This window comes from Lutra lutra, chromosome 4 (genome assembly GCF_902655055.1).
Source record: "Lutra lutra chromosome 4, mLutLut1.2, whole genome shotgun sequence".
NCBI lineage: Eukaryota > Metazoa > Chordata > Mammalia > Carnivora > Mustelidae > Lutra > Lutra lutra.
In genome coordinates this window covers 165,382,134-165,408,752 of record NC_062281.1, presented here as the reverse complement: position 1 = coordinate 165,408,752, position 26,619 = coordinate 165,382,134, and the positions used below count along the sequence as shown (strand labels likewise).

The 26,619-nt window shown below is 52.1% G+C and overlaps 1 protein-coding gene across 4 annotated transcripts in view; it reads right to left on the bottom strand.

Moving 5' to 3' along the window:
- Positions 1-26,619, bottom strand: part of HIVEP3 (HIVEP zinc finger 3) — a 461,322-nt gene that overhangs the window by 151,400 nt on the left and 283,303 nt on the right. For all 4 annotated transcript variants that reach the window (XM_047724531.1, XM_047724524.1, XM_047724526.1 and 1 more), the window contains one exon: positions 6,649-6,729. The gene's annotated coding sequence lies outside the window, so the exon portion shown is untranslated. The remainder of the gene's footprint in view (positions 1-6,648; positions 6,730-26,619) is intronic.

The following is a 26,619-nucleotide window of genomic DNA, read 5'->3' as shown; positions in this document are numbered from 1 at the left end:
TTTTCAGGGAGGCTCTCGAGCTCTTGACAGCCCTCCAGAAGGAGGAACGCAGGCCTTCATGCTGCATCTGCTGCTCTGCTTCACTTTCTGAAAAGCACTTTCCCGTAAATTACAACAGCCCTGAAAGGCTGCTAGCACAAGTCCCACTTTGCAAAGAAGACATTGATGTCCTGCAAGAAGGGGCCCACAGCCCCTGAGTGCAGGACTGGCTGGAGCCGAGGCCGTGGGACTCTCAAGGCCCTGCCTCTCCCATAACATCTAGAACACCCAAATCTGGGAGGCTGAGGGGCCATGGCCCAGAGAGGAGTCCCATCTGGAGTCGGAGAACAAGGGTCCTGCCCTGACGAAATCAGCACAGTCCCTAGAGTACTTCTCTTCCCCCAGAGCAGTGTGTGATGCCCATGGATTGTTCCTGAAGAGCATCAGACTGGGTCAAAGAGCCACTGTCCATGCTGGGGAACCTACGACACAGGCTGTATTGTCGCCAGGGGATGGGGGAGTGGAGGAGTGGGGGAGGGGGAAGGTTTGCCATGGGGGCAGGGGTTGGGCTCGAGCACGCATCTGGGGACGCCCTTCCGTTTTCGTCTACCCGGCCTGCACAGGGTCGGGGGTTCTCCGCTTGGCCCTGCAGGCCCCTCCCGGGAGCCCAGCCAAGCAGCCACTTCCTTACTGGGCTGGCAGCTTCTGGGCAGGCCTCAGCTCATTTCTAAGCCTGGACTAAAGATCCGGTTTCTCATGAAAGACTGTGGGTTGGGGGCCAAGACATTTACTGGGCTTGACACTTGGGCTCACAGCAGACTCCAGGGACATTCAGATGAGCAGCTCATGGGTCTCCCACTTGGGGAGCTCCGTTCTGGTCAGGAAGCAGATCATAAGGGAAATTTCCCAACTCGATCTAGGTGCCACACGCGAGGGATCTAAGTGCTGCAAGAGCCCAGACTTGAGGGGTCCAGAAGGGAGCACGTGGGGGAGGCTGAAGGGCAGGCCAAGGCACGTGGGCTTCTTGCTGTGGCCAAAGGGGGACTTCTTACATTTTGAAGCAAGAGTCTTCCATGATAGGATCCATGCTGTAGAGACAGACCAGGAAGGTATATGGACTTTTAATAAACAGGTATGACTTTTAAGGTGAAAAGGAAAGGACCTCATTTGGGAAAAACAAGACCAAATATAGGCACACACACACACACAGAGCGGAATGGTTCTCTTAGGCGGTGCCGATAGAAGGGAAGAGTCCCGGGCTTGGAACGGGAGGGACCCACGCTCATGCTCAGGTCTCTGCCACAGACTTGAGGGGTGACCTTGAGCAAATTACTTTCTGGTCTCTACCTCAGGTCCCTTGCTTGTCACAGGGGAGTACTGTCACCTAAGACACACATCATTGGGATAAAATGGAATGTCAGAGGACACTGTACATCTGTACGTATTGGACAAAGGTAAAGCATCAAGACGAGGCTCCAGAAGGCTCTATGTACACACCTGGGGACGTTTCAGACACCCTTCGGCCCTGCTGCAAACACACCACCCAGCAATTTCTCGGGAAGTCTCTCAGCTGTTCCAGCTCAAATCAAAGCCCGTCCTGTAAAAACATGGCCCTGTCCACAGAAGCAATCCCCCATGTGTTTGGTGGGCCACCTGCCCGCCAGGTCCAGCCTGCCGGGCCATGAACGTCAACAACGGCCCCTTCCTGGTGGGAGAAGGAACAGGGAGCCGGCTTGTTCTCCCTGAGCAGAGGACTGGCCGGTGACGGGGAATGTTTTAAGGTGGGACACTTCTTCTTGCACTGTTGGCAGCCGTCTACATAAGACATCCATTATGTGAGGGCCCCAAGGCCAGCAGGCCTAAGAGGCTAAGCTAAAATTAGTGCAGAATGTGCCACCGCCAGAGACACAGAACATCCAAGGGTCAGATGCCTCCAGCCAACCACCCGGGGCCAAGTCGGGGCGGGGGGGTGGCCGGGGCCGGCAGGGACAGCTGTGGCAGCTGTCCCCTTCCTCGCCTCTCCTCTCAGCCCTGGGGTGGCAGCCTGCTCCAGCAGCTCAGCTCAGGCTAAAAAAGAGAATGTGGAGTAGAATCCCAAAGAGATTTTTAAGGAATCTGTGCAAAGAAAAAATTGGGGGTGGGGTGGGGAGGAATTCGCTAGATCCCTAAGGGGCTGTATGTCAGCCTCCAGTGTGAAATAGTGGGAGAGAGCTTTTTTTTTCTCTTCATGGGCCTTCCAAAATGTTCTCAATAAATGATGTATTGCTTCTGTAACCAGAAGAAAACACAAGAAAAGACCACTGTAAGTTGTATATTTAGGCTAAAGATCACTTAATACACATTTTAAATGTATAAAAATAATGACATCACATACCCTGAAGGCATATAGTGTGTTTGTGTGTGTAAATATGTTTATGTATCTAGCCGGTTAATGTTGGCAATTTTGAATCCCAGGATGTCAAAGCTAGCTGGTGTCCAGACTGATGTCTTCCAACCTTCATTTTATGGAAGACACCGAGGCCCCAGAAGCAAAGCAGGAAGCCGAGAAACCCCAGTTCCCTGAGTCCAGTCCTACATAGGAGTCTCCCCCACACCTTACCCCCTTTAATCTTGCAGCTGCTGTCCTTCCTGCTTTATGGAGCTGGAAACTGGGGTACAGAGAAGCAAATTCATCACACAAAGGTGCCCAGCTAGGAAGCCACAGAGCCAGGTCTCAAGCCCAGTTTTCCATTCATAGCCCACAGAGCTCGAAGAAAGTCTTTGAAAATCACCTGCTCCTTGAAGTCTCAGTCAGAAAGCAAATTCTTACAAGAACAAATTTTGAACTGTCTTTCCTGGGCCCCTCTTGGGAGGTGCATGCCTTCCTTGACTCTGGAGGGAGATGGGGGGCTTGGGGTCTTGTTGCCAGATCAGTCCCCGGAGGCTTGGCGGCAACGGGTGACAGAGAGCGTGCAGGGACATGAATAGCATTGTGCCTGCCCTTTCCCCACATTGGATGGGGTGGATGGGGAGGGCTGCAGAGGAAGGTGCCAGGTCTTCGGGGCAAAGAGGGTTGGCAGGGAGGCTGCCGCTTAAACTCTCTTCTATCTGGTCCTGTGCTCCGGACCTGGCAGTTCCTGGAGGCAACCCCAGCTGGAGCCCAGCCCTTTGCTCAAGCTGCAGCCTTTGTCTGCACAGCCTGTCCCCATCCTCATTTTCAGCCCCACCTCTTCCAGGGCCATTTCATTCATGCATCTGTGTGTTCTCACTGGCAAACAAGTTTTTATGGCATACCTACTATGTGCTAGAGTAGCCATTCAAGCATGGACTCTGAGGCCAGACCGCCTGGGTTGGGCCTGGCGAGGCTACTTCCCAGCTGTGCATGCTTGGGACAATGACTCAGCCTCTCTGTGCATCAGTTATCCTCATTTGCACAAGAGGATGGTCTTGCGGACTTGTGCAAGTCAAGTGCAAATCCATCCAAAGCTCTTAGAACAGTGCCTGGCAGGTAGTAAGTGCTAAGCAATCATTAGTTATAAGAACAATTTTTATGACTACCATCTGGCAGATTCCCTCCTGAGGATGTCGCTGGCTCCTGCCCTCGGCTCCCCCTCCTCTAGTCGCACAGCTCTTTGAATGTCCCCCATGGGAGTGTCAGTAGCTATGCCGTTTGGGTATGGGGCAGCCTATCTACCTCCCTCTCTCTTCACTTGGGGCAGGGACCCAGTGTCCCTCATCTCTATCCCTGCTCCCAGCATAGACACAGCAGTGTCCCCAGGACCATTCCAGAGCTGTGGATCACGTACGCCCTCAACACCAACCAAGGAGAGCCTTGAAGCTCCTTGCTGCCCGGCACTAGAGGTTGCCTGTCTGGCCTTCACATGGAGCTCATTGATGCTCTTCTTCTTAAACTGTGAAGACTGGTCCTGAAGGCGACCCTCCCGAGCTGACCAGTGGGCAGGGTGCTCAGCTTCCCCGAATGCTTCCTCACGATGGGGAGCTCTACAGGGCCGGTCATCATAAACACCAACATGGATGCCCCACCACACTAAGATGTCTCCTAAGGGCTCTGCATGGCACACGCTGGACCCTCGGCCTGGAAGCCCTCCCTCCTTCCCATTTCCTCCTGAGCCGACAGACTCCTCCTGGTCCCTCCACGGCAGGCTCACACACCCCTCCTCCACAAGCTTTTCCTTTCTTACAGTGCATTACAATTTACTTGTTTACATGTCCCTTCTCCAGAATCCCTGTTTGGATTCCTGGTGTCCACTAGTGCCTGGAATGGAAGAGGCATCAGGAAAGTTCTGCTGTGTGAACTTTTTTTTTTTTTATTTTTATTTTTATTTTTTTATTTTTTTTTTTTTTAAAGATTTTATTTATTTATTTGACAGAGAGAAATCACAAGTAAGCAGAGAGGCAGGCGGAGAGAGAGGAGGAAGCAGGCTCCCTGCAGAGCAGTAAGCCCGATGTGGGGCTCGAACCCAGGACCTGGGATCATGACCTGAGCCGAAGGCAGCGGCTTAACCCACTGAGCCACCCAGGCGCCCCTGCTGTGTGAACTTTTTAAAGGAGCATCAAGGCCACTGGCCTGCCTGCCTGTTAAGGCTGAGGTGCTCACTGCTCAGGCCACCTTTTGAGGCCAAAACTCCCAGGCCTATCTCTGTTCCCCTGCCTGTCTGTAGACCTGCTCCATCACAGGGATGGGAGCTGGTGGAGAAGCATGGGCTGTAACTGCCACCTGTCCTGTGGACAGGAAGCCAGACTTCCCCCTGCTCGGGCAGTAGGTTCTGGAACCACCTGAGGAGGTAGGTGTTTTTAAAGACAGAGACCCTCAGGCTCAGACTGGTCACCCCGCTCCCCAAGGGGGTGACAAGGCAGGGCTGGAATCCAGCACCGCTGGGCCCCAGAGCCTACTCTTCCTACTCTCCCATGAGATGATGGATGTGAGAACATTTTTGAGCTCTGCCAAGAGAGGAAACTGTAAAAGGACGAAATTGTGCAGCATTACCCACTACATAGAAAACGATTCTAGGACAAGGGCCACCTTGTTATTCGTGGACAGGAGAGGGCTGGAAAGGGCCTTACTGACAGCACTGGGTCCTTAAAGGGGTGCTTGTCGTGGGGGGTGGCCTGGTCTTCAGGGATGGGGGGACAGGGAGAGCCGGGGGGACAAGGGAGTTCTGATGGCAAGTCCCACAGTCCTCTCCTGGAGAGGCCTCCCCCATATGACACGTGGCCCAGAGTGCCTGTGGATGCTCTGCATGGGGAGACCTGAAGGGCCCCAGAGGGACCACAGACGCTTCCACAAGGGGTGTCCTGCTCTGGGCCCTATTGTTCAGTTTTAGTGAGTTCTGACGGAGCACTTCTTAGCTTGCAGCCTCTTCCTGGAGCCCAGAGGTCTCTCCTGGCCCCACAGAGCTGACTACTGCCCTTCCTTGATCACACAGGGCCCAGCCTGAGCCCCTCGACATAGCGTCTGAGAGCCTGCCCACTTCTCCTGGTCTCACTTCTATCCCCTCCTGCCCCATGCCCACACCTCAGCCACTGCTCCTTTGCACTTGCTGTCTCCTCAGCCTAGAATGCTCTTCTTCGATTTTTTTTTTTTTTTTTTAAACCTGGTGAATTTCTGTTCATCCTTCAAAGCCCGGTTCAAGTCAAGTCAGGTCACCTGGTGTTCTGTAAACCACCCCTACCACCAAACTCAACCAGAACGGAACCCTCCTGCTTTCCCAGTTTCCCATACTGTAGCGCTTTGCACAGCCTCTCCTCCTTTGGATGGGACACCTTCTGAGGCTGGCGACAGGACTTACTCATCTCTGGCTCTCAGTACCCCACCGGCCCCATTTCCCAGGCAGCTGTCCCAGCCTGCCCTGCAGCTCTGCCCATGAGCTTGGTCCCTGTACTCACTCCATTCTGATGAGTGCCTCCCACCTTGTGTTGCCCCTCGCCCAGCTTGATCTTCACACCCACATCCTGCTGCTGGCCTGCCCATGCTCTCAGCACGTGGACAGCCTCTGCCCTGCCCATCTGGGCCCTGCACCTTCTAGTGACCATGGTGTTCTACCCAGCCATGAGAGGGCAGGCAGGGGGCTAGTGACCATCCGGGTCTGAGTTTGAGTTCAAGCAGAGTTTGCTAGAAGGGACACAGGTCCTGCCCCCAAACACATCCATGCACATGCACAGTACCCACACAGCCTGGCCCAGGCTCTCTGTGGCTGTGAGGTCTAGAGAGCAAATGGACAGGGAAGGGGCAGGGAGCTGCCATAGATCTTTGCCCTTCTCCGCCATTCCATGGCCTTGGCTGGAGCCTGGAACGGCCCACTCATGGGCTGCCCAGTTCACCGTGTCTCATTCTCTCATTTTCAGACAGGGAAACAGAGACCTAGAAAGGGAGGTTCTTGCTATCTGAGCAGTAAAGGCAGACCAGGGGTCAGAACCAGTTCCCTGGCTTTCATCCCAGGATACGTTTCCACCGCCATATGCCGCCATTTGCAGAAATGCCAGCTGCAGGACTCTGGACATTTGGTAGCTTTTTCCTTAAGTCTCCTCAGAGAGGGGGCTCCATTCTCCTGCGAAAGCTGAAGTCATTCCCACCTAATTCCTGGCTGCAAGCACAGCCCAGTGGCCTTTGGGCTGCCCCGAAATTGCTCTGTGTCCTGGGGTGCATGGGGAGAGATAGAGGGAGCTTACCTGCCAAAAGCCAGCCGTGGTCTCATGGTTGGGATGTGTCAGAGATTTCTAAGAGCTTGGAGGACGGTGTTGGAGGGAGGCCTGTGGGAAGTAGAGAAAGTGAGAATATTATTCCAGCACCATCTGTCAGCTTACACTTGAGTTGGAAAAATGCATCCAAAACCGGTGAGCACAGCCCTGCTGAGAATGGCCTCATAGCCAAGCTCCAGTCACCCCCACTCCTCCAGCATGGTCATCCCTGGGGCAAGATCACAAGCCCCCCAGGGATACAACCCCAGCCTCGTAACGCCAGTCGCAGAGCCGTAAGTCCAGCCACCAGCCCTGCATCCTGGTTCTGCTCTCAGGCTGAGAAACTCTCCCTTTTAAGCACTCCTCGGGGAAAACAACCCCTCATGGGCTCCCTGAGCACCGTTCGTCGTAACTCACTCATTCTTGCTTTTATTATTCATTCATTCATGTGAGCATTTGAGAGCCATTTGAGAAAGCTAATAGATGCTGGTTTCAGCTCTTACAGAGAGAGAGAGAGAGAGAGAGAGTCAATGAAAGTGACAGCTCAGGTCTTACACACGCAGGACAAATGCCACAGGCTCCCAATCCCCACCCCGGTGGCTTCCCTCCATCCTCTGAGTGATCTCTGTGCCAGATGCCCCGCAAAGCATTTTCCGTGTGCCATGCAGGATGACATGATGCTTCCCACCATTTTCAGCACCAAGACTCTTTTTTCTATGCACACATTTTTCAAAACTCCTCCCAACTATGCACTTAGCATCTTTTCACTGGGCAAATGAAGAATAACACAAAAGCGACATTGAACATCATGCTTTACAATTAAATCATATTTTAGTAATCACAGCACTACCACATATATTTAAATAGTGGTTACACATACTCATTTGAGACATGATATTTATGCCTTCTGGGCTAAAGGTGTTGATCCCTTAGGAATCCATTCAGTCGATATTCATTCAATAGATAGTAACGGAGCATCTCTGAGATGACTGGGCCCATGGCCCATGGGTTAGGGACCCTGGTACACAGGGGAGCATGGTGGCTCTGCAGTGAGGCGTGCCCAAGCTCCAGGACAGTTCAGAGTGGATGTCTGCCCTTGGGCAGCCCACTGAGCCTTTCTCCAGCTCAGGGTCCTCATGAGAAAAACAGAGATGATGGTCCTGATGTTGGGAAGTTGTTATGAGGATGAAATGAAATAGTAGAAAGTAATCAGGTCAAGGCCTGGCACAAAGCAGAAGTTCAACAACTTGGTACCAGAGGACTATCATCATCATCACCATCATTCTCGTCCCCATGATTCCCATCTCCACCACCACCACCATCATCATAAATATCACCACCACTATCATCAACAGCAGCAGGGGCACCATCACCATCACCACCACTGCCACCATTATCATAAATACCATCATTATCATCAACAGCACCATCACAAACAACACCACCATCATCATCATAAATATTACCATTACCATTAACAGCATCATCCCCATCATCACCATCAACATCACCACCATGAGCATAAATATAATCACCATTACCATTAACAGCACTATCACCAACATCACCACCATCATCAAAACTATCATCACCATTACCATCAACAGCACCGGCACCATCACCGTCACCTTCATCATCATCATAAATGTCATTGTTACCATCCAAAGCAGCAGCACCATCGCCATTATCACCATCACCACCAACACCGTCACGCTTCTTCCTTCTCTTTCGGAGCCCTAAGAGACTTGTCCTTTCCCCTTTAATAGGATACACAGTAGTTTCTATCTTATAATAGAATTACTACTATTCACATCTTTCTCAGGTTCATGTCCAGCTCTATAACTTTAGATTTGTATGAACTTGAGTAAGTTACTGACTCAGTTTCTTTACCTATAAAATGGGACAGTAGTTTTAGTAAATTCATGGAACTGTTGTAATGATTAAATGAAATAACATATATAAATACTCAACACAGTATCTAGCAAGTGATAAATGCTTGATAATTGCTGTTCATCATTGTTTGTGGCAGTTATTAGTAGTGGCAGTTAATCGTATTATCATTTCTCTTCCTAGCCTGTGAGTGCCTGAAGACAGAGACCCTTCCAGATTCATTTTGGTCTCCCCAGAGACTCTAGTACAGGGCTTATCTCCCAAAAGCTATTAAAAAATGTTTGCTAAAACAGTCTCAGAGGCTCACCAAAAAATCAGGTGCAAAAGAACTCAAGGGACAGGAACCTGGGACATAGCCAAGGACAGAGGCCTGATAGGATCCTGAAAATTTTCAAAATATCTCCTGAAGAGAGCCATTGGTTACCCAAGCCAATCTGTAGGCCTGCTAGAAACATTCATTCATTCATTCATCCATCCATCCATTCGTTCATTCATTCATTCATCAAACTGACCAAATTTTCACTCTGGTCCAATAACAAATTCTTGCCCAGTGCTTTTTTCTTTCCATTTTTTTTTGTGTGTGTTGTGAAATCTTGTTTCCATCTGCCATGTCATCTAGTCTTCACAAAAGTGCTTGGGGGCAGGTAGAATAGATACTAACAATAAAGAAATGGAAGCTCAGAGAGGTGATAAGACTTGCCAAAGGACACATAGCAGTCAAGGCCATGGTGGGAAGTGGGACAAGACCCCTTTCATGACCTTGACTTCTCTCCACTTGCCCTTGGATGTCAAACACTTCACACATCCAGGATCATTTTTTCTCACTGCCCAGTTCACTTCTGAACAAACAAAACTGAATGAAATTATTTTAGTGCTACTTGAACACTCCAGTTAGAAAAGAACGCCTCTGATTTTTTTTCAAGGCAGGAAGTATGAGAATCACAACAGTATGGGGGCAGTTACATGTTTTGATGCTGATCCCAGACTGCCTTGGTTCAAATCTTGGCTCTGACACTCATTAGCTGTGGGATCTTGGATAAATTACTTAACCTCTCTGTGCTTCAATTTCTTCATCTACGAAGAAAGGATAAGAGCTATCTATGGGGTTGTTGTGAGTATTAATTGAGCTAATCTAGGTACAGTTTGTAGAGTGTACTTGTACATAGTAAGGGTTAGTTCTAATTAATATGTACAATGCATCCTGTACCTAGAGCAAGGCCTGGCACACGGAAGATCCAAAAAACCCCATTTATTGGATCACTGAAAGGACGAAATACTCCCTAGAAAGAGGTCAAGTGTGGATAAGCATGTCCAAAGAGGAGCCGGAGCTCTGGTCCCAAGGAATCTAGGGTCCCCCAGTTCCTGGGTCACAGCCAAATCCAGGAGGAAAGAGATCAGTTATTCTAGGACTCAAAGGCCCTTCTACTTCTCCAAGAGGTTTTATGCCCAGTGAAAGGCAGTATGAGTGGTGATTAAGAACATGGGCTCTCGAGTCAGATAATTCAAGTCCCCACTTGTCACTCTGTCACTCACCAGTTACGAGCCTATCTCCCTGTACCTGTCCCAGTTTCCTTATCTGTAAAATGGGCATACTCATACCTATCCTCAAGGGATGCTGGGTGGATGAAATGTCATCTGAGGAGGTAAAGCCTCCTTTACCTGGCTCCAGTCCCTCGTGACAGCGATAATGAACCTGACAAGGTCAACCGCAGCTGACTGTGACGGAGCTCATCTTCTGGACCGACCCATGCCAGGTGTTGCTTCCAGAACACTCTCCCTCATGCGGGCTTTGGAGGCTTCTGCCAGGGACAGGGCTTGTCAGAGCAGCCTGGGCTCCACTCTCGAGGCCAAAAAGCTGCTGCGAAAAGGCGCATTCTCTACTTGGCCCCAGCGCAGATGGGCCCCATGGAGGCGAGACAGCTGCTTGGGAAGCAGCCCCCTGGGGAGGGTGGTCTCCAGAGAACCCCCTCCCCCGACGGAGAGTCCCTCCTAAGCACCAGTGCCAGCAACTCGCAGCCGGCGTACAGCGGCCTCCAAGGCAGTCCCCGTTCCCACGGGGGCTGCACACCCCGGTGCTCGGTTTCCACAGCCAAGACCTGAGGCTGGCAGTATGTCCTGCTTCTGGAAAGGAACAAACATTCACTGAGTCAGAGACTTTCCGTTCCTCATCTCGTTCATCCTCCTGGCAGCCTGTGGGAGGGTGCCCTGGCCTCTCCGCGTGGCCGCTGTGCGACCCTGAGCAGACGAGCCACCCCACGGCTCAGTTTCCTCATCGGTGCACACGACGTCAATATCCTCATTCATGAAACCCATCCTGCAGCCAAGCAGGCAGAGGCCCCGGGAGGGAGGCGCATTGCCCAGGACCGAGCAACTAACAAGGAACAAAGTTGGGGCTGTTTGGCTACAAACCCTATCATTCAAGTCAATTCCACTTAACCAAGACACATGCAGTCCTTCCTCCGTGCCAGGCCCTGTGCGAGGTTCTGCTATTAAAGATCAGGTGGAGTCCGCAGGAGCCTCCTGGGCACTTGGCTGTTTGGCCCCCTTTACAGAGGACAACATGAGCCAATCAGAGGCACAGAACCTGCCCACACTCACAGACATGGAGCCTGATGGGAGCCCGATTCGTCGGATCCGCAAAGCCACTCTCTTCCCTTTCCACCGTGTTGCTCCTCTCTCTCCCAACTCCCACCTGGCTCACAGGCTCTGGAAGTCCCTCACCTGGGACAGAAGGGCAGCTGTCAGCCCCAGCAGCCAGCTCCCCCCACCCTGGACCTTCAGAACTCTGGGGCTCCCTGGGTGCCCCTCTGGTTGCTTATATCCTGCCCACTTCCAAAAACAGAACATGAGGAAGATTCAAGAATCAAAGCGTCGACTAAGGCTCAAACATCAGATGAAAGCAGAGTCCACTTGTGAAGGGACAGGGCAGGATGGAAGGTAGTGTCTCGAGGGACAATGCCCGGTGCACATGGGCTTTAGGAAAATGGGTGCTTTCACATCACTGCTGGTAGTGGAAGTTGGCAGAGTGTTCTGGAAAGCAATTTCATAGCTTTCGCCAAGAGCTCTGCCTCACAGGCATCCATACTTTGGGGGCAGAGACATCCCCGTCTCCAGGAATATAGTCTAAGGAAAAAAATTCTATGCGAACTCCCTGTAGCCTCATTTATGATACTGGAAGCAAATCTAAGTGCTAACATGTGAAAATGGCTAACAGGTCTATGAAAACAAGAGTACATCTATATCATGGGGGGGGGGGTTGCACACTATAGCTCACAGGCAAATCCACTGACAGACTGTTTTATAAATAAAGTTTTATTGGAACACAACCACACCCACTCATGTACACGACATCTATGGCTGCCTTTGTGCTATAGCAGCAGAATGCAACAGTGGGGACAAAAATAGTATGGCTCAAAGCCCTAAAATATTCACTCTCTGGCCCTTTACAGATAAGTTTGCTGACCTCTGACCTCCTTGGTGGAATATTACGCATCCTTTAAGAACGTGATGACAGGCGGAGAAAAGCAAGCTACACAGCTTCATAGACTGGATGATTCCATTTATGTAAAAAGAAAAAAACCTTGCAAATAAAATCACAGGAAGCTGCACATAAACAGAACAGAAAGCATAAAAAAAATGAAAAGAAATAGACGAAAATATTAACGGTCTTTTAAGTAGAAACATGAGTACATTTTTTTGCATTCTTGTACTTGTTTTTATTTTCTGATTCTTAAGAAATATGCAAATATTGTATAATGAAAAAATACACATGTTTTAAAAAGAGAGCTGCCCTGTTGTCCATCTTAGCTCTGGGCATCCTAGTAGCCAAGCAAAGAGTAAAATAAGGGGGATGCCATTGTCAGTCGTAGGAAGGTGCCAGGGAACAAGGAAGGTCAGGCTCTCCTGGACTAGATATCTGAGAGGGCTTGGTGACCAGGATTCAAGAGAATCAAGTAAAACCAGGGACAACTTTCTCTGTTGTTGTTGTTGTTGTTTTTATAAATATGCTTAACTATTTCCTGCCTCCATGGCTATTCCTGGTTCTTGGCCCCCAAATGATGCCCAAGAGAGAAGACTAAGCTATGGTTCTATAGAGGCAACTGTCCTGGGGGCCATAGTGATAGGAGTTTTCATCCAAGGAAAACCTCATGGAAGTGAAAACTTCTTCTGGAAGAAAAGCATCCGTGCCTCCAACGGACCCATGCATTCTTGGCAGAGAGTTTTAAAGAATAAAACTTACATTGAGGACCAGGATGAGAAACAGAGAAAGATGGGGTGCTCTGGGAGTTGCTGAGTGGTGCTGTCCCTGAATGGGGTTCTGCTGACCCTCTGGGGCTTTTTGGAGCCCAGCTGGCAAACTGTTCCTTCGGACGCACCCCCCCGGGGACAGTCCCTGGTCTTTTGCCAGGTTGAGGGCACTGACAAGAGCTGCAGAAAGGATGCTGTGCTCCTACAGAAGACAGAGCCATGTCCTCTAGAGAAAACTATGAGGGCAAAAACAAGGTTTCATCGTGAAGATTAAAAAGTGGAAATCATGATTGCGCTTCCGTGATCTTCCACGGCCCTGGGTGAGGTAAGGAAAGGTTTGACCTCTCCAATAGCAGCTCCAGCATAGTCCAAAGCCTCTGACAGGTGGTAGGCTGAAGCCCAAGGTGAAGAGGGTCTCTGGCGGGGACAAATGTATAAACTAAGGTCCCAATCCATTCCTAGTCCAAGCAGGAAGAAAAGAGGCCCGCTAGCCATAGGGTGTGGAGCAGTACAGGGAAGTGACTGAAACAAGGGTTCTGGATCAGATTCGAATCCTGCTATGTTACTGATTGGCTGTGCCCAAGGGAAAGTCGTTGATTCTTTCCAAGCCTCAGTTTCCTCCATCTGTGGAAAAGGAAAATGACAGCCATCTGTGGGTTAAACGAGATAGTGCATGCCAAGTGCTTAGTGCCTGATCTATCCCACAGCAGGAGCTCGGTCACGGTTTTGCTATTTGCAGCGATAGACCTGGCAAGCCTGAAACCCACCATGCCAAGGGGATGGTAAGACTACGACTTGATCTTCTATTCGTGCAGTCTTAAAGAAAGCCTCAGGAATGTTCTGGGGCTGTCACGAGTTTCCTGTCGTGACAGTTTCCTGTCATTGGTGAATAGAAGACGCATTGATAGAATTTCTAGAAGAGCTGGGAGAAGCCAGGAGGGGCCATGGCCCAAGTGAGTGGCTCAGGAAGCCTCTAGAAGGATTTGACAGGATGGTCTACCTGTCAGGGTAATACCACAGGGAGACCACCTCTGTGAGGACCTGTGGTCAAGGGTCTCCTCCTCCAAGCAGCTGTCCCTATCCACATGAGGGACATGTGCCACACCATCTCTGTCGTGTCTTTGGGCCAAGCATCGTGAGTCCTGTGGTGGACACTTGCTGGGTATTGGCCACTCTGCATCCCTTCTCCCTGCTTCTGTAAAAGCACCCTGATTTCATCCGGGGTCCTGCTCTTGGGAGACAGTAAACCAAAGCTCCTTTGCAGCCCAGGGGAGGGCATGAGTCTAAGCTAGGTACTTGAATGCTCTCTTTCAGGTCCTGGAATCTTCTATTCTCTGTGGCCGTGGCAAGATTGCCACCAACTAGTTTATGGTCTTTTTGCTCCCCAGAGGAGCCCTGGCTCCTTTCTGAGCCTGGTCCCCCAGGCTTCCCATCAATTCTTGGAGTTTCTCATCCTTCTGACTTCAATCCTTTTGCTTATGTTGTTTTAAAAGTCAGCTTGCGTTGCTTACACCAAAGAACCCTAATGGGTACAAAGGGGAAGAAGTCAAAATGGCACCAAATGCAAACAGGAAAAGTTCAAGTTAAATAGTGGGAGCTACCCAATAGCTATTACCCTCGTTTCTTCTCTGTTGCTGGAGGCCTGCTTTTATTGGGGCTGGCTGTTCCCCAAGCCTGGGGAGGGGGGGAGCCATGATTAGTCCAATGCAGTGGTCGGATTCTACTTTTTTTTTTTTACACGATTTTATTTATTTATTTGACAGAGAGCGACGCATTGAGAGAGGGAACACAAGCAGGGGGAGTAAGAGAGGGAGAAGCAGGCTTCCCGCTGAGCAGGGAGCCCGATGCGGGGCTCAATCCCAGGACCCTGGGATCATGACCTGAGTCGAAGGCAGACGCTTAATGACTGAGCCACCCAGGTGCCCCTGGATTCCACTTTCAAGTGACTGGTTCCGGCACGGACGAGTGACTGAATTCTCGCTAGTGGGACCTATGACTCCCATTTTACAGCTAAGGCAAGTCTTTCTCAGCGTTTCTGGGAAAGTGGTTTCTTGCTTTAAAAAGAGAGAGAGAGAGAGATTTGGGGGAAGATGTTCCTCTTCTGCACATCCACCCCCATGTCTGCAAATGGGCCCTGGAATTGTCCTATGACCCTGGGTGAGATGATGCAGATTCAGTGGTGAGGATGCAGACGGGCGGAAGTGGGAAAGTACGCATACCCTTGACCTTACTGGACTGCCAGGTTATTCAGCTTGGAACTGCCTCTATCTGCAAGCTTCCTGAGTTAATAAATCCTTGTTGTTTAGCCCACTTGTTATTTTTCTGTTACCTGCCCAAAGCATCCTAATACCCAGCCAGAGTCGCAGACCTGGGAACGTGTGCCCCAATAGCATGCTGGGACCTCAGCATCAAGGACCAGTGGCAGGAAGAAACCCGGAGACGGGAGCATCCAGAGGGCGGGACACCCACCCCATGGGACCAAGCAGGGCCCTTCACAGGTGGGACAAAGGCAGCTCCTTGCAGTGGCAATCTCTACAGCTCGAAGAATGGCGGAGGAATTTAAGGCAAGAACCCAGCCAGCAGCTTGAGGGTCCTGGGAAACAGGATTTAGCCCAAAGTGATGTCTGGGTGAAATGGTAATAGCCAGCCAGGGTCTCAGGGTCTGGAGTTCACGCACAGCTCTGACCCTTGTAGAGATTCGGAGTCGAAGGCAGGGAAACGGCCAGAAAGAGGCAAACTCAGTTCTGCAGAGTCACCAACACAGCGGGCTTAAGGGAAGATGCCCCTTGGCAGGCAGCGCCTCCCCCACCACACCCATGATGGGCACCAGCCATGGGAATGCCAGATGTACAATTCAAGGCAACCAGGCCAATTCCAGGGCCCAGGCCCAGGCCCAGATGAGCTTCTGACCACAGTGGCTCAGATGGTGGGCAGGTGTATTGGAGGGACGGTGTCCAGAGCTGAGCGAGGCAGTCAGGGGCTAGCAGGCTTAGGTCAGGAAGCAATGTCCATCAGGAGTTGGAAGAGCCCCAGCAAGATTTCCAGCAGATTTCAGTCCCATGGTGTGCAAGTGACCCCAGTGTCTCAGAGAGACAGTCCCGTTTGAGACTAACAGGACAGCAGCTAGACCAAAGCCCCCTCCCTCCATCCCATCCTTGTGCATCAGCCAAGGGGATCAGTTTCCTCCTGCTACATTCACACCTCCAAACTGCCTGTTCAGCGTGCCCATATCCCTTTTCCTGACACTGAACAAGCCCCAGAAATAATCCCTAAGGGTCACTTTCGGAGCTGGAAAGATCCTAAAAGGTCATCTAAGTTACCACTCTCATGGGATCAAAAGGGAAACAGAGGCATGGAGAAGAGCAGGGGCATGCTCTTACCCAGCTCTGGCCCGGGACAGTCATCCCCATCTCTAAGATCACACTGGCTCTGACATTCCCGGGTTCAGCTTCAACAGGATGAACATGAAAAATTGTAAATGAATGTTTCTGAGTCACATGAAATGGTGCTAATCTTAAGCCCCCAGTGAGGGTCTGGCTCTCCCTCCCTTGTGTCTCCTGTTCCAACAGCTGGGTCCCCTGCAAGCTCAGTCCTACCACGTGTTGTCAAACCAACCCTTCTTCCCCTTATAATCATCATAATCATCTACAGAACCCCTGGCTCAGACTGGCCTACTCTAATATTGTGCTTGTTTCTGGAAACTGTGTCACTATCCCATTCCCAAGGCCCGGGATCTGCCTTATTGCTCAGTCCTGGTTCTGTGCCCAGCTGTAACTCCACACCCCATGCCCCAGCCCCCTAGCGCTGTGACTGGGCCACAGGGTGGGGATATGACGGTGGCCAATGAGGCAAGTGCTTCCTGCTGGGTGAGAATTTTGCATGAATTCCTTGATCAAATCCCGAAAGAGGGCTACGGCGCGCAGTGACTATCATTGCTCCCATTTTACAGATAAGGAAGCTCAAGGCCAGCTCGCCATAGGTCACCAGGCTAATAAGTGGCAGTGCCAGAACATCCCCTTAAAATCCTGCGTCAGCTGATTGTCTGGCCTGGACTGGATTCCTCCCACAGCCACCCTCTGGGCTGGTTTGGTGGGCGCACTCGGCTCTGGGGGCATGGTCCATTCAACTCTCCCCCGCCCCTACTCTGGAGCTCTCCGAGCTTCTCCCATATCCTTCAAGGAGGATGTGAGATTGAATGGCCCTGGAAGAACAGGTGGGGGTGGGGAGGGAGGACAAGAAGAAGCCGGAAATCAAACTTGGTTATTTGCAAACGTAGAGCCTGTAACAGCATCCACGAGGCTGGCTCCCTCTCCCACTCGCTCAGTGGGAGTCACTGGGCGACATACAGCTTCAGGGGCTGATGGCAGCCAGCCATCACACCCACCATCCAGGGGAAGCTGAGAAAGTTTGGCAGTCCTGTGTTCAGATCCCAGCTCTGTCCCTTATACATTCTACAAACTTGAGGCAATTCCAGGTGAAAGGGGGCCTCTTCGGTCTCCAACCCCCAGGCTGTGACATAGGGCTAATGACACTAACCTTGTGTGGCCCTCACGAGGATAACACCCATGTCCTGGGGTGGGGCTCAGTGAAAACTGGTTCCCTTCCACTTTCCCTCATTTGGCTCCCACTCCTGTGGTGGCTGGTTGCCTCCTGCACCATATCCAGAGAGATGGCCTCTCGGGGCCGAGAAGCCTGAGCCGTCCCAACGATGCCCACCATGTGGCTGGCAGGGACTCAAGCACACTCAGCATGCTGGAGATAAATACAGGGTCCAGGCACCTGATTCTAAACAATGGACTATTCTGAGGGTTTAATTGCTCATCCAGGGGAAGGCAGGCTCTGGGCAGTGACCAACCCTGGAGAGTCAGGACAAGCACTGGGGCAGCAAACCCACTAAGGGACAGGTGCAGAAAGGCCAGCCAACAGGTGACAGATCCCAGAACGGCACACAGGGAGGGTGCTTAAAAAGCCTCAAGGGTGACCACACTCACAGTGTATAAGGGGGGAAAATGAGGCTCAGGATGGCAAGCACTTTGATTCGTGGCTGTGACAAATGCTCTTCAAGCACCTTCTTCCATGCTCGGCCTCAGGGATCTCACAGTGTGTGGGGACACAGAGGGCACACATGCAATCACGGTGCCTGGAGACAACTGCCAGGAGGCAGGGACAGGCTGCGGGAGCACAAAGGCCCGCCACACTAGTCACATGGGTCTTGAGTCCACGCATTCGTTCATTCATGCACTCTGTGCTTGTATGTGCTGGGCATTGTTCAGGTGCCGTAGACACAGCCCCCAGTAAATTCCAGTTCCAGCCTTCGCAGCGTTTCCAGTGTCATGGAGGAGAGGGGTGGTCGCAGATAAAAGAAGGGCTACGGGACAGAACAGTAGGGCATCTAATGTTGTGACGACAAATACAGCAGCAGAAGGGGAGAGTGGGTACATGCCTTTGAGTGATTCTTTATGTAGATGGTCGGGTTGATGCTAACGATGGCAAATGAACATCAGCACATGCGGTCGGCAGGATGACGAATATTCTAGCCTTGAGTAAAGAGGGGAACCAAGGCCCCAAAGGTGACCTGCTTTGGGGGTCACAGAGCATCAGCAACAGAGTCAGGAACTGCCCCAGGTCTCCTGTCTCACAGGCTAAAGGTGATTGCTTGCCCAGCGTGACAGCCCCTCTGCCCCGCCACCCTTCCCCCCACTGCCACCACCTTCCCCGCCTCTTCCCCAGGGGGAAGGCACCAGGCCTCTCTGCTGGGTGGGGGCCCAAGCCAGGCCCTGCAATTCACCAGTGGTCTACACCAGCCTTGGGCGAAGGATACTGCCAGCCAGAGCCCTGGGCCAGGCAGGCACAGCAGGCGGGTGCCTCCCCTCTGCCACCTCCTGTGGAATTCAGTGGTGCTCTCCTGTCAGACACATGTGGTCCTGACACCTCTGAGCTGTGTGACACGGACATGTTCAGCGGAGCACCTGTCAGGGCTGGGGCTGGCACTGCTCTCACAGAGCCGGGCGAGGAAGATTAGACAAAGTGACGTGTGGGATGGCCACACATGTCTGTGGCCCACAGTGGGCACCCTCTCTCCTTGTGCCTTCCTCTGGCCATGCCTAGCAGGCAGCCCAGAGCCTCGCTCCCTCCTCTGGGCTCCCATGGCTCTGAGGACACTCGTGTCCTCTTGCTGTGTCTGCCACTGGGCCCTCAACAAATGGCCTGCCCCCAGGGAGCCGCCTGGGCCCCTTGTACCTCCCAGCAGCCACCTGCCTGGCCACCGCTCCATTAATGGCCCCCTTACTGCGGCTGGCTGGGAAAGCAGAGCCTGAAGAAAAAGGGGGCAGGCAGAACTGTGGGCTTCTTTAAGAGACTAATGACCCTGGACGAGGTAACCTTTTTTTTTTTTTTTTTTTTTTTTTTTTTTTTTTTTGGTAAATGAGGATAATAACCAGTGCCTAAGGTTCTGCAAAATTATATGGTGATTTTAATATGATTGTTTCTGTGAAAGAATCATAGGTTGAGACCAGAATAGTCAATCTGTCACCTGGTTTAAAATCATTTGCACAGTGTCCTGCCCTTCGGTGTTCTCCTCTCGTGGAACTCGCCAGTGACTGGGAACTCACTACCTGCTGAAAAGCCATACCAGTTTTGGACTGCTTCTGAGCAGTTAGAAACTTTCTGTCTGTGCTTGAAGACCCACCATGCTGAGCTCAGGAATGCAGAGAGTGGGTGGTAAGACTGCCAGGGGAGGGTCTAGGGAGAGGAGCAGGAGGGCAGGAGGAGGGTGCGGGAGCTGAGAGGAGCGCCAGGGAGCACTCCCAATGGAGCCCCTCCCAGGCTGTCGGCAGCCCTTCCCAGATAAGCTCCCACTCAAGGGGTCTGCTCTGCTCTGGCCTAGCCCTTCCAGAAGACATCCTGCCTGGGCAGCCTCCTTCCCCGGGGCTGCTCAGTGGTGGGACCACAGGGGTCTGGGTTCTCAAACCCTGATGTATGATTAATGACTCTGATGAGCTCACCAGCCCAGGGAGGGAGGGCGATCTGAGGGGAGGCCAGAGGAAGGCTGGTTATGGATTTTAACCCTCTGATGTTACTGGCTGGGAATTTAACATCAATAATTCAAGGCAGTGGGGAGGAGGGGTTGAGAAAAATGCCAAAGAGAGAGGGAGGTAAGGAAGAAGGGAGAGAGGTCAGGAAGGAGGGGGGAGGGGCAGAGGCACAGATGCATTTGTGCAATGATCCCCCATGTGCCCCTTCTGTATGCTTCAGCTCCTTCAAGCCCCACTGCAGTCTGTGAAGGCTCACACACACACACACACACACACACACACACACACACACACACACACTTAGCTGCCACCCCATCACCCGGTTCAGAAACGGCGTCTCAGAGAGGAAAAGCAAGGCTTTCAGCAAAGGTGGAGGGGTAAGGGAAGAGACCCAGGTCCATGGATCCCAGAACCCAGGTTCTTTCTGCTACAACTTGACTCTGGAGGGTAGCCAGGTCGGGGAACAGAGAGGGTCCCTGCCAGCGTCAGGACGCCCAGCCCAGCTTCCACGCTGGGGCTGACACGTGGCCAGATGAGTTTGCAGGGCTGTGCCCCAGGAGAGAAACCAGCCATTGGCCCTCTGGACAGCACCAGAACTTTGTTGCTGGAGCTGAAAAAATTAACTGCTATATTTAAAAGCATTGTTCCGTTGCTAAGGCAACAGAGGGGCTAAGAATAATATAAAAAGATGCTATCCCAGGTTGTCATTGGCAACCCAATTTTAAGGGTGTGTGTATGTGTTTTAAAAGAAGTGTGGGGGGGGTGAGGTTCAGACTGTCTTCCCCACTCCCTCTGGCACCATCTGCCCCAGGGACATATCCAAGATGTAGCCAGGCCTGGGATCTCACCGGTTTGCCCAAGTAGGGGGAGGGCTGGCACATCCTGGCCCCGAGCCTAAAGATAAAGGTGGCTCCCTTTCCCTGATTGCTATCCGCTCTGGAGAGCCCCCCCCCCACTGCCTGGGCCGCTTCCCCCGACCCCGCTGTGGAACCCCAGCCAGAGGCACCTCTCAAACAGATGGCCCCAAAATAACTTCTTCTCCCCGACCTGGGAGCTCGCAGCCAGCCTGGCAGACTCCCCGGGGACCACCAAGGAACACAGATGGTGGGGAGAGAAGAACAGGAGGCAGATTCATCGATCTCCAGCCTGGATGTCAGGGCTGAGAGGTGGCTTGGGGCAGACACAGGCACAGGGCGGCCCCGGCTCTCTGAGGGGCCCTAGAGTGAAGCACCAGGTCTGACCTTGGTCCGGAGCCGGGGTCCCGGACAGCAGGCCTGATGAGGGACAACAAGAAGGCAGACGGGGACCGCGGCCCCTTGCACACCAGCCAGCTGCTTGTCGGGGCTGGGATGGAGGTGCTCCTGGGAGACACAGAACTGGATGGCAAAATGAACGAAAAGAAACCCCAGGGCAGTTCACCAGCGGTCGAGTTTCGGGAAGAGATTGTTATCTTTACATTTGTCACAGTCAAGCCATGTGGAGGAAAGCTGTGAAATCAGCCCAACAGGGGACCCTAGCCCAGCTTGGCCACATGTTGCTGTGTGACCTCGAGTGAGGCCCTTAGCCTCTCTGGGCCTTGGTCTGATCACAAGTAGAAAAGACAATGAATTTTTTTAAGGCGTGTGGCTTGGCTTTGATGAACTGACGGGTATAGGGCGCCAGGCTTGGCCCACAGAATGTCCTCCATAGGTAGCACCATCCATCAGAAGAAATCTTTGCCTTAGTGTTTCTCTGTGTTGAGCCAACCCTGAAGGCCACAGAAGCACCTGGGGAACTTGGGTGGGAGGAGGGACAGTGACCAGAGGAGGTGTTTGGGTGGAGGTAGTCTGGGAAGGCTTCTCTAAGGAGGTGAAATTCTAAGAGGATGACATTTCTGAACAAATAAGTGAAGAATCACACATGGCTGGGGACGTTCCAGGCAGAAGGAATGATTAGAGCAACGGCCGGGAGGAGGGAGAGCACAAGGAGGGTCTGAGGGCAGCAGACAGGCTCCCTGGGCCAGAACCTGCAAGAAAGGCTTGCTGGGGAAGAGAAATGACCAGATCTGTGTTTCAGAAAGACCTCTGTGGGGAAGCTAGCCGAGCTGAGGGAGGCCCATGGGGATGCTGGTGTAAGAGTCCAGACCTGATAAAGGAACCCGGACTAACGCAGAACAAGCTTTTATAGGTTATAAGGTATATCCACGTCCATGACCTCATGGGATCGAGCCAGGATGGACAGATCGTACTGCCCAACCCTAGCGCTCTCCCATTCTTTGTCAGGGCCTCCCATAGGCAGGAGGTACCCACCATGTATAGAGTTGCTACCTATCCATTTCCCACCCTCCTGGAGTGGGCAAGTCCCTGAGAGCTGAGGGGCCCAGTGAGAGAGACATCTCATGGGTATGGTCAGGGAGGGCCTCCTGGAAGAGAGGCAGGGCTTGGTCACAGAGAGCCACAAGCTCCAGGTTGAAGGGCTGCAGCTCTTGGGGGGCAGTGAAGACCTGTGGGGAGCCAGGAGGGGGTCAAGGGAGTGGGAGATGTGAACAAAGCAGTTTTAGGAAGCCAAGCTGGATCAGACATCCAATGGCCTAGCTCCTCTCCCTGCCTCTCAGACACGGGACCCTCTTCCTCCAGTTGTCTGAGTGTTAGCAAGAGACACGAGACCTCCAGAAGCACATCATGGAGAGTGGGTATGTTTACTCAACAACGACTCTTATTTCAACAGAAGACACTAGCCCCCCACCACACCTCAGTCTTCCTGTCTCCCCTTGCAAGGGCAGGATGCACTTCCTTCCCCATGAGGGACGTGTCCCGAGTGTGTCTGGGACAGTGTCTGGGCCTCAGGGAGTTCAGGCGGGGTCAGCACGGAGGCAGAGAGCAGTTCCAAGTGGCTCAGCATCTGGGAGACCAGAACCTGGGTAGAAGTTTCTGGGCCAGGCCAGCCCCAGGAAGCCTGGTCCTTGCCTTTTCTCCCCCTTCAACAAATATATACTGGCATCTCTTATGTGTCAGGCACTGTTCTAGGCACTGAATCAAACAAAATCCCTGCCTTCTTGGGGCTTAAATTCTATTAGGGAGACAGTCAACCGTCAACAGATAAATATCCTCGGTGGTAATGAAGACTAGGAGAGAAATCAACAACTCGGAGGAGGGAAAGGGACCAGAGCTTTGAGTGAAGGTAGTCAGGGAAGGCTTCCTGAAGGAGGTGAGATGTTAAGGGGCTCACATTTCAGCAGAGGCCTGAACGAAGCAAGGGGGCAGCGGAAAGAGTATTTTGGGGGAAGAGTATTTCAGGCAGAAGGAATGGTACATGCAAAGGACTTGAAGCAGGGATGAGTTTGGTGTGTTTCTCTGCTCCCTTATCTAGGGCTCTTGGGGAAAAAAGAGGTGCAGAGACAGCAGGTGTCTTGCTGAGAGTCATCGTGTTGACTAGAGGCCAAGCAGGGTGAGAGGACAGTGTGCTGCCTGTCTGTCCAGGGTTCGTCTGCCCCTGAATGGGCAACTGGCCACATTTCAGGGCATGGGCTCCGGCTAGAGTACAGCGGCTGACTGGGGGTGGGGGAGAGGGCTCTGGGGGTAAGACAGTCATTCGGTCAACAGGTATTCACTGAGTACCGACCACACGCCGAGTGCTGGCTGTGTAGGGCCCTGACACAGAACACGACACACATGGACAGAAGCACTTGCCATCATGGAGCCTACGTTCCAACGCAGGCCGCAGAATCCCCCAGAATCTGGGAATCTCAGAATGAACATGACTGCATCGTAGCCTCAGAGAATTCTGCATGACTTCAACCACAGGCTTTTGGCACAGGACAATTAGAAGGGCCCTTTGGCAGCACTTGGTCCATTTTCAAGAGGGAGGGACTGAGGCCTGGAGTCCGGAATGTTCCATACGTGGCAGCTGGGGGGAAGCTGGGACCTTATGTCCCCGAGTCCAGGTTCCCGGCCCAGTGGGCTGTGTTGGGTAACAGAGAGGAGCATGGGCTTGGGAGCCAGACAGACTGGCTGTATGTCTGTCCCTCATGCTGGCTAAGGCACAGAGTCCTTGTGAACCTCAGCTTCCCCATCTGAAAGATGGGACGAATATGGCATCTGTCTCAGACAGTCCTTGTGAAAATGACGGTAACGGATGTAAAGGGCTTAGCGCGGTCAATGCCCCACATGCTTGCTGTTGTTGTTGTAATCATTTGTGAAACTTCAAGGACACTGGTGTCTCTTCTTGAAGGTGACAGAGATCGGACTCTGCTGTGTGCTGAACAGCTGACCTGTCCCAGCTAGCTAGCTTAGCATCCCGCAGAGGGTCTGCCCCAGCATGTTAGCTGATGGAGGGTAAGGGTTGTTTCACTCCTACCCTGAAACAGAAACATCATGTGTGTGGCCTGGCCTGAGTCCTCTCTCTTCATCCCTCCCCTTCTTTCCATTCCTTCCTGCGTCTCTGTCTCTGTCTCTCTCTCTCACACACACACACAGAGGCATGTGCTGCAGTTAAGGCCATCAGACTTTAACCAGCCCCAAGCAGTGGGAGCCAAAGAGAAGCAGAGAAGTTTCCAGAAGATTCTAGCTTGGAGTGGAAGTACATGTTTTAACCCTCCCCCTAGGCTAGGCTAAAAGGAAACTTGAAGGGCGTAGGGCCTGACCAGAGGTCAGGAGGGCAAGAGCCCATGGCCAGGTGGGGTTGATGAGAAACACACCACTGAGACAAGAGACTGGGCCCAAGAGCCAGAATGGAGGGCTCAGAGCGTGCAGCAGCAGCCATGGTAGCTGTGCAAAAGGCACCCCAGAGGACATCCTGGAAGAGGAGGGGTGGGGGAGGAGGCTTCCCATTCAAGCTTCCAAGGATGGAGAGGATCTGGCCAAACGGACTCCATTGCTCAGTATGGGGCCAGCATTAAAGGCAGAAAAATAACAAAGTATAGAAGCACAGAGGTTGGAACTTTGGGGGTACAGAACAACAGTGAGATTTGGTGAGGATTTTGGCTTTTTCTAAGTGGGAAGTAAGAAGTGAGCAAACAGTAATTCTTTCATTCACGTGAATAACTCACCCTTCTAAAAAACCCTTCTAAAAAAAGCCGAGGCAGACTGGGCAGGCTGTCTTTCCTTCCTGCACCTGAATTGTTCCATCTCCTAAATGTGTGTGTCCATGACGTGGGAGGGAGACAGCCCCAGAACAGATTTTCCTGACCGACAGGTGGTCATTGGCTGCTCCCCGCCCCCACTCAACAGACCTGGGGCCAATGTCCCCGTGCCCATCAAGAAGTCCCAGGCACATCCGAAAGACTTGGGTATCCTGGGACAACCAGAGCCCTTCCTCAGCCTCTCTTCCACCATGTGGCACCCCGGGTGGGATGACGGCTCATGTCCACACCAGGGAACTGACCCTCAAAGGGGCGCGGCATCTGGCCCAAGTCCTGCACCTGGTTAAGCAGCAGAGCTGTGGTTTGAAACCAGGAGCATGGAGCTCCCAGACCCCAAGTCCCTTCCATCAGGGTAGGCTGTCTCTTGCCCTTAAGTTTGCACAGGCCAAGAATGGAAGCCAAGATGGTCTCACAAGGGCTCATACTAGAGAGTTGCTGAGGCCTGGCCACATCTGCCATTCTAGAGGCCCAGCCTTTCTGAGATAGCAGATCCCAGCTTTGGTTTTAGCCAAGCGCCCCTCCCAAGCCACCTTGGCCTTTCCTATGCCTCCCCTGCCCACCCTCCAACATCCACCCAGGCCTCCATCTGGGTCGCAAATATTGAAACTTCCTCAGAGCAGCCAGGGAATCCCATGATCAGTACACTGACCCAGAGGTGCCCACAACACCACCTCCAAGCAGACCCCCGGGGCTGCTCCCAGGCCCCAGGTGCAACTCTTGAAGAGACTAAGGGAGAAAAATACTGCTGTTTTCTCCACTGGCACACCCCACAAATGGAGCAGTTCATTCACAGGTTGATTCCATTCAGACACGCTTGGAATCGCTTTGGGTCCATCCAGAGAGACATGCTTATCGGATCCTGGCTCGCCCACCTTGAGGACTAAGGACCCCACACCACAATTCAACCTCTTCAAAGCCTAGTATGTACCATTCCTACGTAAGGGCTTGAGAGAGCTACAGGTCGAATGGGCAGAACCGGAGCCAGGCTCTGATTATCAAGAAGCTCCTAAGCAGAGAACACAGAATCCTGGATCACTGTTGGTGGGAATGGAAAATAGCGCAGCCACCGCGGAAAAGAGTATGGCTGTTCATCGGAAAATTAAAGATAGAATTAGCACATGATCCAACAACTTCACTTCTGGGTATTTCTCAAAGAAAGAAAGAGAGGAAGAAAGAAAGAAAGAAAGAAAGAAAGAAAGAAAGAAAGAAAGGAAGGAAGGAAGGAAGGAAGGAAGGAAGGAAGGAAGGAAGGAAGGAAGGAAGGAAGGAAGGAAGAAAGGAAAGAAAGAGAGCTAGTTGCCTTCCCATATTCCCGCAGCATTATTTACAATCGCCAAGATAGGCCTACAACCTAGGTGTCCATTGATGGACGCATGGAGAGAGAAAATGTGCCGGATACCCACAAGGGGATATTATTCAGCCTTAAAAAGAAGAAATCCTGTTAATATGCAGCAAGGTGGATGAACCCGGAAGACAATTTGCCAAGGGAAAGAAGCTGGTCACAGAAGGGCAAATCTTGTTTGATTCCACTTATATAAGGTAGGAAAATAGTCAAGGTCACAGAAACAAGAGAGTAGGATCTGGTTGCCAGGGGCTGGGGGAAAGGAGAATTGGGGAGGTGCCGTTTTTAGGGTATAAAGTTTCAGTTACATGAGATGGTAAAGTTCTAGA